Raw genomic sequence first — 9,744 nt, 5'->3', positions numbered from 1 at the left:
ACGCGAAAATCCTTGCCCACGCTGATGACGCAGGTGTTTTTCGCACCGACCGAAAAAGTATCATCATCACCATCGTCAGCCTATATTTATGTCCACTGCAGGACGAAGGCATCTCCCTGTGATCTCCAAGTACCCCTGTCTTGCGCTAGCGTATTCCAACTTGCGCCTGCAAATTTCCTAACTTCATCATCCCACTAGGTTTTTTGCCGTCCTCGACTGCGCTTCCTTTCTTTTGGTATCCATTCTGTAACCCTAACGGTCCACCGGTTATCCATCCTACGCATTACATGCCCTGCCCAGCTCCAATTCTTCCGCTTAATGTCAACTAGAATATCGGCTATCCCCGTTTGTTCTCTGATCCACACCGCTCTCTTCCTGTCTCTTAACATTAGACCTAACGTTTTTCGTTCCATTGCTCTTTGTGCGGTCCTTAACTTATTCTCGAGCTTCTTTGTTAACCTCCAAGTTTCTGCCTCATATGTTAGCACCGGTAGAATGCAGTGATTGCACACTTTTCTTTTCAATAACAGTGGTAAGCTGCCAGTTAGGATTTGGCAATGCCTGCCGTATGCACTCCAACCCAATTTTATTCTTTTGTAAATTTCTTTATCATGATCAGGGTCCCCTGTGAGTAATTGACATAGATAAGCGTACTCCTTTACAGATTGTAGAGGCTGACTGGCAATCCTGAATTCTTGTTCCCTTGCCAGGCTATTCAAGAGTATCTTTGTCTTCTTCATATTCATCTTCAACCTAAAATTATAGAAGAAGCCATAAGCGCCACCAAAGATCTTTGTAAACAGACTGGCTGCGCGATAAACTGGGAGAAAAGTATTGGTTTCTGGCACGGAACATGGCACGTTAAATCAGAAATATTTGCGAGCCTTATGTGGGCAAGAAGTTCTACGTATTTAGGCGTGCCTCTCGAGCATTATAACCAAACAGCAGGTTACTGGGATGAACTGACGCCAAGGCTGAAGGAGAAAGTCGGAGGATGGCAGGGCCGTGAAATATCGATGTTTGCTCGGCCCAGTACGTGCAATGTGTTTTTGATTGCCAAAGTGTGGTATATGTTGCAATTTTTATCAACCTCACGCGTCCATGTACTAAAACTGCACCGAATATTTGCGGTTTTCATTTAGGGCTCCAGTTGTGAGAGAGTCAGCCGAACTAATCTATTTGGCTCGGTGAAAGACGGAGACTTCGGCCTTTGGCGTCTGTTCATTCGGTAAATTGAGTCGCGTTTTATGTTCATGCGGGACCAGAGAGACCCGTTTTTGAGACAAATAGTGCAAATGCCCTTGAAGAATGTATTGCCTCAATTTGTTCAAGCTCACTTGCAGGTGGCTTTTATGTACCTAGTTGCATTTTTCTGAATAAAAGTTTAATAAAAAAAATGGCTGGTTGGCCTAGCGGTATGATTCTCGCTTCGGGCGCGAGAAGTCCCGGGTTCAAATTCCGGACGAGTACGTTTTTGTTTTTTTTCATTTAGGCACCGTTAATGGCACTGCACCGTGGTGAGCGCTCTGTTAGATAAGTTTCTGCTCCAATAGCCTCGACGTCAGGTTTCTTAACAAGCATAACGCGGCTCTTCTTGCTTAGTTGTTGCCGCAAGGCACTGAAAACGGTGATCAGTGCGTTACTTTCTCACACATAAGCACCGGTGGCTCGTTGGTCGAAAGACGAAGACGCCGTTCTAAACGGTCGCGTTTTTGATGTTCTCTGCCACAAAGGATCAATCGGCATCAAGCCGAGGTACTGCACAGGTTTCTACCAGCAGTAATGATTATCGTATCGTCCTGCCTCGTCTGCCCTCCGGTAAGCTCGTCGCCGACTCCGTTTTTCTGCATGCAGACCTCGCTGGTCGTCCTTACCGGGCCCAAGACTTTAGAGATGCTCTCCGGAACGTTATAGATCTCAAAGACATACGCTCGATCGGTCAATTTCAAATGTCACATGTGTGGATGGTGACTTGCAAGACAGCGCTAACTAATATCAAGCTAGTCACTTGTGGTGAATTTCTGGTTCGAGGACGCCGCTGTGTTGTGATAGACCCTGAGCCTACAGAAGTTAAGATGAAGCTGCTATGGCTGCCTGAACGCATGGAAGTTATTTACATACATGAAGCACTTCAGTCATTTGGGAAGATTAAAGCCATATCTGCAGAAACTTGGATGGTGTCCGATATGTAACAGATGCGCACACTTAATCGAAACGTCGTAGTGTTACTGGTGGACGGAGTTCTCGTCAGCGACATTCCGCATCTACCGACTGTTTGTGGCCTACAGAGCCTAGTACTCATTCCTGGCCGGCCACCATTATGCCTACGTTGCCACAGAGTCGGGCACATTCGCCGACACTGCCGCACTCCGCGATGCGAAGATTGTCACCGGTTCGGGCACCCTGCACAAGAATGTGTGGTGACATACGCCGGTAAACTACGGAATCGCCCAAGACCACACGACGATGCGTTGCAAGACCATATCATGGATGCTACTGAAGTCTTAGATGCAACGGGTGACCTTCCAGGTGCTGTAGTGTCTGACGCCAACGCTGTCGACAAGGCATCGGGAAGTGAGTGCACAGTCGCGGTGATATCTGAAGACAAGGCAGAAAATGCAGATATGACGCTCCACTGTGTGAAGGAAATGCCGACTGCTTCTGATCCAATGGCGAGGGAACAGGATACCCTCAGTCGGGCTACTGCTGCACAAACTTCGAAGACGGAACCGCCTAGTGCACAGCACCATCTTACAGCACGCACTGCAGACGAACATGTCTGCACCGAAATACTGCAACTAAGCGCCCTGCATCGTGCAACATGGTTACGAGTGAAGAAAGTGACTCAACAAGCGGTCCTAGACAGTCACGTCGTCGGAGAACATCAAAGCATTCTGGTAAGTGCAGACGCTCGAGATCAAGGAGACCTGGAGTTGGTACGGGGCAGGATTCGCCTCCGCCTTCCCCGCCACGTCAATGCATGCAGTAATGAGGCATACCTTGTAGTCGCCATGGCGCTGTAACATCAACTTATTTTTGCAACGGTTAATTAACGTATGTGGCTTCCGGTCCTGCCAGAAACAGGTGCAGCTACGCCGGTTGCTGTTCAGCAGACACTTTTACTTCGTAGCCGTTCAAGAAACGAACATAGACAGCGATGAGGACACTGGGAAGGCTTTGAAGCCATTTCTCTCTGTATTTCATGTATTTGTGTCACATGCTGTGGGCCTTTCGGCGGGCTGCCTTTTGTTTCTCAGGAAGAGTTTACCATATTCTGCTGTCGCATTTAATGTTGACAGTGAGGGGCGACTTATACAATGCGATTTTATGTTGTATGGCTTGCCATGGCGCCTAATCAATGTATATGCCTTTACTGATGCACCGCGACGCATTAATCTTTTTGAGAACATAGCTACCTTACTTGACTGTGACCGTAATGTTGTGTTCATGGGCGATTTCAATTGTGTGTGCAGTCGAAATGACCGTACTGGGCCTAGTCGTAGTGATAGGAGTGCTGAAGTGTTGTCTCTTATAGTTGAGAAGGCTGGACTGATAGACACAGGGGCATCGAGTAGCCTACCCTCTTATACACATGCACAAGGAAGTACCCACACACGACTTGATCGTAGTTTATGTTTCATCGGTTCTTATATCCCCTGAAATGTCCTGTAAAGCAGAACCTGTTTCTTTTTCAGATCACTGCATTGTTACCACGCAAATTGGAAAAAACACTCGTTCAAATTTCAGACCGAACTGGGCGCTCTGGAAACTTAACTCTTCACTTGTGAATGATGCGGACTTCATTTCTCGTGCGCGGGTGGCACTCAAAACTTGTTTGGCTGCTGATATGCCTTATTTGCCTCTTGGGAGCTTTTCAAACAAGACGTTCGGTCAATCGTGATTGAAATCGGGTTTGTGAGGTCATTCTATAGAAAATTAGAAGAAATAAATACTTTATTGAAAAGTCTTCATTATCTCTATGATATAGAATGTGAGGCACCTGGCTCTTATGTGGACGAAATTACTAAAGCTAAATGTGCACTTCAGGAATATGACGCAATACGCTACAGAGGTGCCCGTGTTCGATCGCGTAATAATCGTACTTACATTCTGAGGAACCGACACGTCAAACTTTACTTGATGAATAACACAATGCAAAAAGCAGGCTAATACCAGATATTTATTCGAACGGGTCTCTGGTCTCTAATACAAAGGAAATAATGTCGGAATTTGAGTTTTACTACACGGCATTGTTTAACGCCCCTTCTGATAAACAAAATGATAATGTGGTAAGACGCTTTGTATCCTTTGTAACCCGTTTAACTGAAGAAGAGTGTTCTGTGATTAGTGGTTCTTTCACTCAACAAGAAATAGAATTAGCTATTGACCAATTACCGATATCAAAGACGCCGGGTCCGGATGGCATTTCAGGCGAGTTTTATAAAGCCTTTAAATTCCTACTTTCTCCCGTGTTACTCAAGATTTTCAAACTTGCTTTTCATCTGGATACTCTTCCTCAGTCATTCACTAGAAGCCATACAGTGTTCATTCCAAAATACACCGACAGAGAGAAACTGCGATCTGTTGAAGGCTACAGACCTATTACGCTGTCTAATGTAGACTATAAAATTTTTGCAAAGGTATTATCAAAGAGACTACAATTTGCAATGTCGATTCTTATTGGTTCTCACCAAACCTGCGGCCTGAAAGGCCGCTCAATACAAACAAACATACACATTGCCCGTACAGTATTGGAACATTGTTCCAGTTCTTATGATCAGCTAGCAATGCTACAAGTAGACTTAGCTAAGGCTTTTGATAGGGTTCGTCATTCTTTTCTTTTTTCTCTTCTCGAGCATGCTAACGTCGGCTCCGTTATATTTAAAGGTGTGAAATTGTGTTATAATGATTGTTCAACTGGTTTGATTGTCAATGGTCACCTATCCAAGCCTGTGTCAATTCATTCCTCAGTGAAGCAAGGTTGTCCCTTGTCGCCATTGCTTTTTGCCCTTTACGTGGAACCACTGTGTTTAAACGTTATTCACTCTACTAATATTCATGGTTTCAGTGTTTTTGGAACAGAGGTGAAAGTGCTGGCATATGCAGACGACCTCGCTTTCTTTTGCACGGACAAGCCCAGTATCACAAATGTGGTGTCTAAAATAGAGGAATTTGGAGCAATTACTGGTGCACGAATGAACCGTGCTAAAAGTTTGGGGCTTTGGTTTGGATCATGGATCTTTAAACCGACATATTTTGCTGGTATTGAGTGGACTTGTCAAACACCAAAATACCTGGGCGTTCCATTGCATGCAAATAAGTCGAGTGCACATTACTGGAGAGAACGTGTACCAACCCTAAGACGCTATGCCCATACATTCGTTCCACATAATCTCTCAGCCTTTGGCAGAGCTAAAGCGAGCAATTTATTTTTGGCAACAAAACTCTTCTATGTGCTGCAAATAATTCATTGTTCCAGGGTTTACATACAGCAGTTTCACCGAATATTTGCAACCTTTATTTGGTCATCATCTTATGAGCCAATGAGGCGTGACAATATTTTCAGACCAGATAGTGCAGGCGGTCTTGGCCTGGTTCACCTTTATGTTAGATAATTAGTGTCTCGTTTCATCTTTTTTCGAGACTGTTCTCACCCATTACTTCGGGCATTCTTGCAAGTTAATCTCGTCAACGTTTTACCAAATTTAGTAATTTCAAATTTTGCTTCACATCCATATTTGCAGGGATTCATGCGTGAAGTGTGCCTCTCAGTGCGTTTTCTTGCAGTGAGGTTCTCAAATGAGTACTTATTCTCTATCTCAAGGAAAAATCTCTATAAAGATCTAATTGATATGCTTTTTAAACCTCCGTTATACCGATCGCTGTACATCGGCTTACCTGGAGATGACGTCCTTACACGGGTCTGTAAAATGCCTATTCTTCCTCACACTAAAACATTCTTCAAAGTGCACACTGAAAAGTTACCTGTTAAAACCTGGTTAAATAGGAAAGGAATCTTTGTATCTTCGATAAACTGGCGTCTCTGTAATGTACCGGGAACGATAGAACACTGTTTTATTGATTGCAAGGATGCCATATTGTTTTGGGACGTTCTCCAAAGGACTTTAATAAAGGATCTTGATATAAATGCTTATACAATACGATATCTGATACCACCTCAATGTGACGATGTGCCTTTTGGTATGCTCCTGCTTATGGGGTTGCACAGTTTATGGAAAACTCGCATGCTAGACCGGAATGCAGAACCAATTGTATTTCGAAGTCACATTTCATTCGGATGATTTCACAGCTGAAAGACTTTTATGATCAGAGAGACTCCCAACCAGACTGGTATCCGTTGTGAATGACGTGTATCCTTTTGCCTCCCTTTTAGAGAACTCTTACTGTAATAATTGTACTGTGAAGTGTTTGTTTTGTGCTTGTAGACGCGGCTAAGACTGTTTTGGCCGCTATGGAAATATCTTACGTATTCGTAATAAATACCATGAAAGAAAAAAAAGTGGCTCGTTGGTCTAGGGGTATAATTCTCGCTTAGGGTGCGAGAGGTCCCGGGTTCAAATCCCGGACGAGCCCGTTTCTGTCTTTCTTTTTTTTTGCACAGATAACGGCACTGCATCGTGGTGAGCGCTCTCTTAGATAAGTTTCTGCTCCACCAGCCTCGACGACAGGTTTCATAACAAGCGTCACGCGGCTCTTCTTTGTTGTTGCAGCAAGGCACTGAAAACGGTGATTAGTGCGTTACTTTCTCACACATAAGCAACGGTGGCTCGTTGGTCTAGGCAATAATTTAGTGGAACTCCAAGGTACTTTCCTGGGGAAGCTGTCCAATTCATATTGCAGTACACATCGGGTGTGCTCTGCCAGATGCCATGCCAAAATCCAAGGCATTTCGGCCAACTGATCGCGCTACCTGTTGCTGTGCAGAAAGCTATAGCTATTTCGACACCTTCTTCCACGCTTTTCTTATGAGTACAAAACACAGCTATGTCGTCCGCATACGCTAGAACCCTAATTTCACTGCTCAAAAATGTATAGCCTCGAATACGCGGTGTTGCAAGTAAACCTAAACAAAAGGGTTCTAGGTAAATCGCAAAAAGAAGAGGAGACAAAGGACATCCTTGTTTCACGCTTGACCGCACAGGAATTGAATCACTGAATTCTTTGTTAATCACTAATTTGGCTGTACAATCATGATACTAAATTATTACCGAAATGCGGACGAATATTGGACTGAGGAAAACGAACGTGTTAAACGTACTACCGATAAATGGGGTGGCCATAACTTTTCAGTATTTGCAAGAGCTTCCGTTTGCAATATTTTTTTATTGCCAAAGTGTTTTACGTGTTGCAAGTGATGACCATGGCCAGAAGTTCGGTTCAAAAATTCCACCGAGTATTCGCGACTTTTATATGGGGATCGCAGTGGGAGCGCACCAGCCGGTGCAATTTGTTTCATAAGGTGAAAAATGGGGGTCTAGGGCTCTCGCATCTGTTCTTCAAGCAGTTGGTGAGCAGATTCTTCTTTGTGCGGGATCAAACTGATGTATTTTTAAGAACTGTGATCCAAGCACGATTACAGAATTATCTATCTATTTTGTTGTATCATCGTTTTCTTTGAAAGCAGGACTGCTTAGTTCTTATTTGCGTGAAGTGGTAATGTCTATACGCTTGCTCAAGGCAAGGTTTTCATATGAATACTTGTCTGATGTTACGAAAAAGCGTTTGTATTGTGATATTCTTGATGTATTCTTACCAACACCTGTCTATCGAGCTATCTACAAGCTAGGTCCTGAACGCGATGTGTTAAAGCGTGTTAAAAAAATGCCGATCAGGCCCTCAGTTAAAACATTCTTTTTTCAAATACATACCGACACTCTCCCTGTCAAGCCATGGTTACAAAGTAAAGGTCTGTTTGTACCTTGGTCAGTAAATTGTTTAATCTGCAGTAAACCGGAAACAATAGAACATATTTTTCTAGACTGCCACGATGCCGTATTCCTGTGGAATGTCTTGCAAAGAACTCTTAAAAAAGAATTGCCATTATGCCCTTTTGGACTCCGGTTTCTTTCATGTGCGGATACTGGGGAAGTGCCGAGTGATATGCTAATGTTGCTTTGCATGCATACCGTATGGAAGACCAGGATGGATGTTAGGCATGCTCATATACAAACTAACTCAGCAAGACACTATTTTGTTGAGAGTGTGATCTACACCCGAGACTTGTTCAGAGCCCAATGTGAACCCCCAGAATGGCTACCTATATTGGATCAATTGGCTTCTGTGAAACATTTTTAAGCCACATACACCGGCCGAGTTGTAGCTGGTGTATTTAGAATATGTACATGGTGTATCTGTTAATTTTTGTTTGTGTTTGTGAAATGGCAATAGAAAAAAAAAGGCTCGTTGGTCTAGGGGTATGATTCTCGCTTAGGGTGCGAGAGGTCCCGGGTTCAAATCCCGGACGAGCCCGTTTCTGTTTTTCTTTTTTTTTGGCACAGATAACGGCACTGCACCGTGGTGAGCGCTCTCTTAGATAAGTTTCTGCTCCACCAGCATCGACGACAGGTTTCATAACAAGCGTAAGGCGGCTCTTCTTTCTTTGTTGTTGCAGCACGGCACTGAAAACGGTGATCAGTGCGTTACTTTCTCACACATAAGCAACGGTGGCTCGTTGGTCTAGATTCTGCTTCCGGCAGCCGAGCTGTGTGGACGTGTGAATCATGGGCTCCGATGGAGCAGCTTTTGCGGCTATCAGCCGCGGTAACAGGCTTATCGATAACGAGGAAGTGAGCTATCAGTTTATTTTGCCACCTCTGCCCAAGGGACCTGTTGTAAAGAACACCGTGTTTTTGCATGGCGACGTGCGAGCAAGGCCCTACAGGGTCGAAGACTTCCGAGACGTGCTCGTCCCGACTGAATTGCTACCGGAAGTCGTGGCCCTTGGCGCCTACCAGATCAATCATGTTTGGGCGGTCACCTTCTCGAACGACGAGGCGGCGAAGAAACTGCTGGCATTGAAAGAACTCAACGTGAAAGGGCGTCGCTGCGTAGTCGTCGACCCTCAAGACCAACAGGTACGCCTTCGCCTTCATTGGTTGCTGTACTGGGTGGAGGCCGAAGATGTAAAGACAGCGCTGGCAGCCTTTGGCAAGGTCATTGAAGTGACGCGAGAACGCTGGCGCGTCAAAGGTGTCGGAGATAAGGATTCAACGTCTCGAACTGTTCTTCTGAAACTGAAGAGCGGAATGAAAGTAGACGACCTTCCGCACCAAATCCGAGTTGCAGGTGAACTGGCCCTTGTCGTGGTGCCTGGATGGCCAATGCAGTGCCTACGGTGCAAGGGTGGAGGGCATGTCCGTCGCGAGTGCAAGGTGCCGCGATGCTCGCGATGCCGTAACTTTGTCCACACTGAAGATCAGTGCGTACGCACGTACGCCACAGCCGTGGGGCCACCAGCAAGCGAAATCGCCGCAGAGATGAGAATGGATGCTGCTGAAGCTGAGGACGCCGCCAAAGGGGCGGGTGACCAGGAGAGCGCCAACAACGCGGAGGCGACAACAAAAACAGAGGGAGAGACGAAAGGCGTCCTTGTTACCCCCGAAAAGAAAGAAGAGTCATCAGGTTCTTCAGAAGAACTGGAGAAAGGCAGCGAAAACCGCCTTGTATCCGATGATGCCACGTACGTCGCAGGAGGTGGGGATTCGTTCCAAGACAGCGACGCTA

At 45.3% G+C, this 9,744-nt stretch overlaps 2 non-coding genes across 2 annotated transcripts; both read left to right on the top strand.

Moving 5' to 3' along the window:
- The first annotated feature begins 6,522 nt into the window (after window positions 1-6,522).
- On the top strand, window positions 6,523-6,594 carry Trnap-agg (transfer RNA proline (anticodon AGG)). The gene has a single exon. It is a non-coding gene; the product is annotated as a tRNA-Pro (tRNA).
- Window positions 6,595-8,418: 1,824 nt separating this feature from the next.
- On the top strand, window positions 8,419-8,490 carry Trnap-agg (transfer RNA proline (anticodon AGG)). The gene has a single exon. It is a non-coding gene; the product is annotated as a tRNA-Pro (tRNA).
- Window positions 8,491-9,744: the final 1,254 nt, after the last annotated feature.

The sequence above is a fragment of the Dermacentor silvarum genome, chromosome 7 (assembly GCF_013339745.2).
Source record: "Dermacentor silvarum isolate Dsil-2018 chromosome 7, BIME_Dsil_1.4, whole genome shotgun sequence".
Classification (NCBI taxonomy): domain Eukaryota; kingdom Metazoa; phylum Arthropoda; class Arachnida; order Ixodida; family Ixodidae; genus Dermacentor; species Dermacentor silvarum.
Note: the sequence above shows the minus strand (reverse complement) of the source record. Positions and strands in the feature narration are given on the sequence as shown.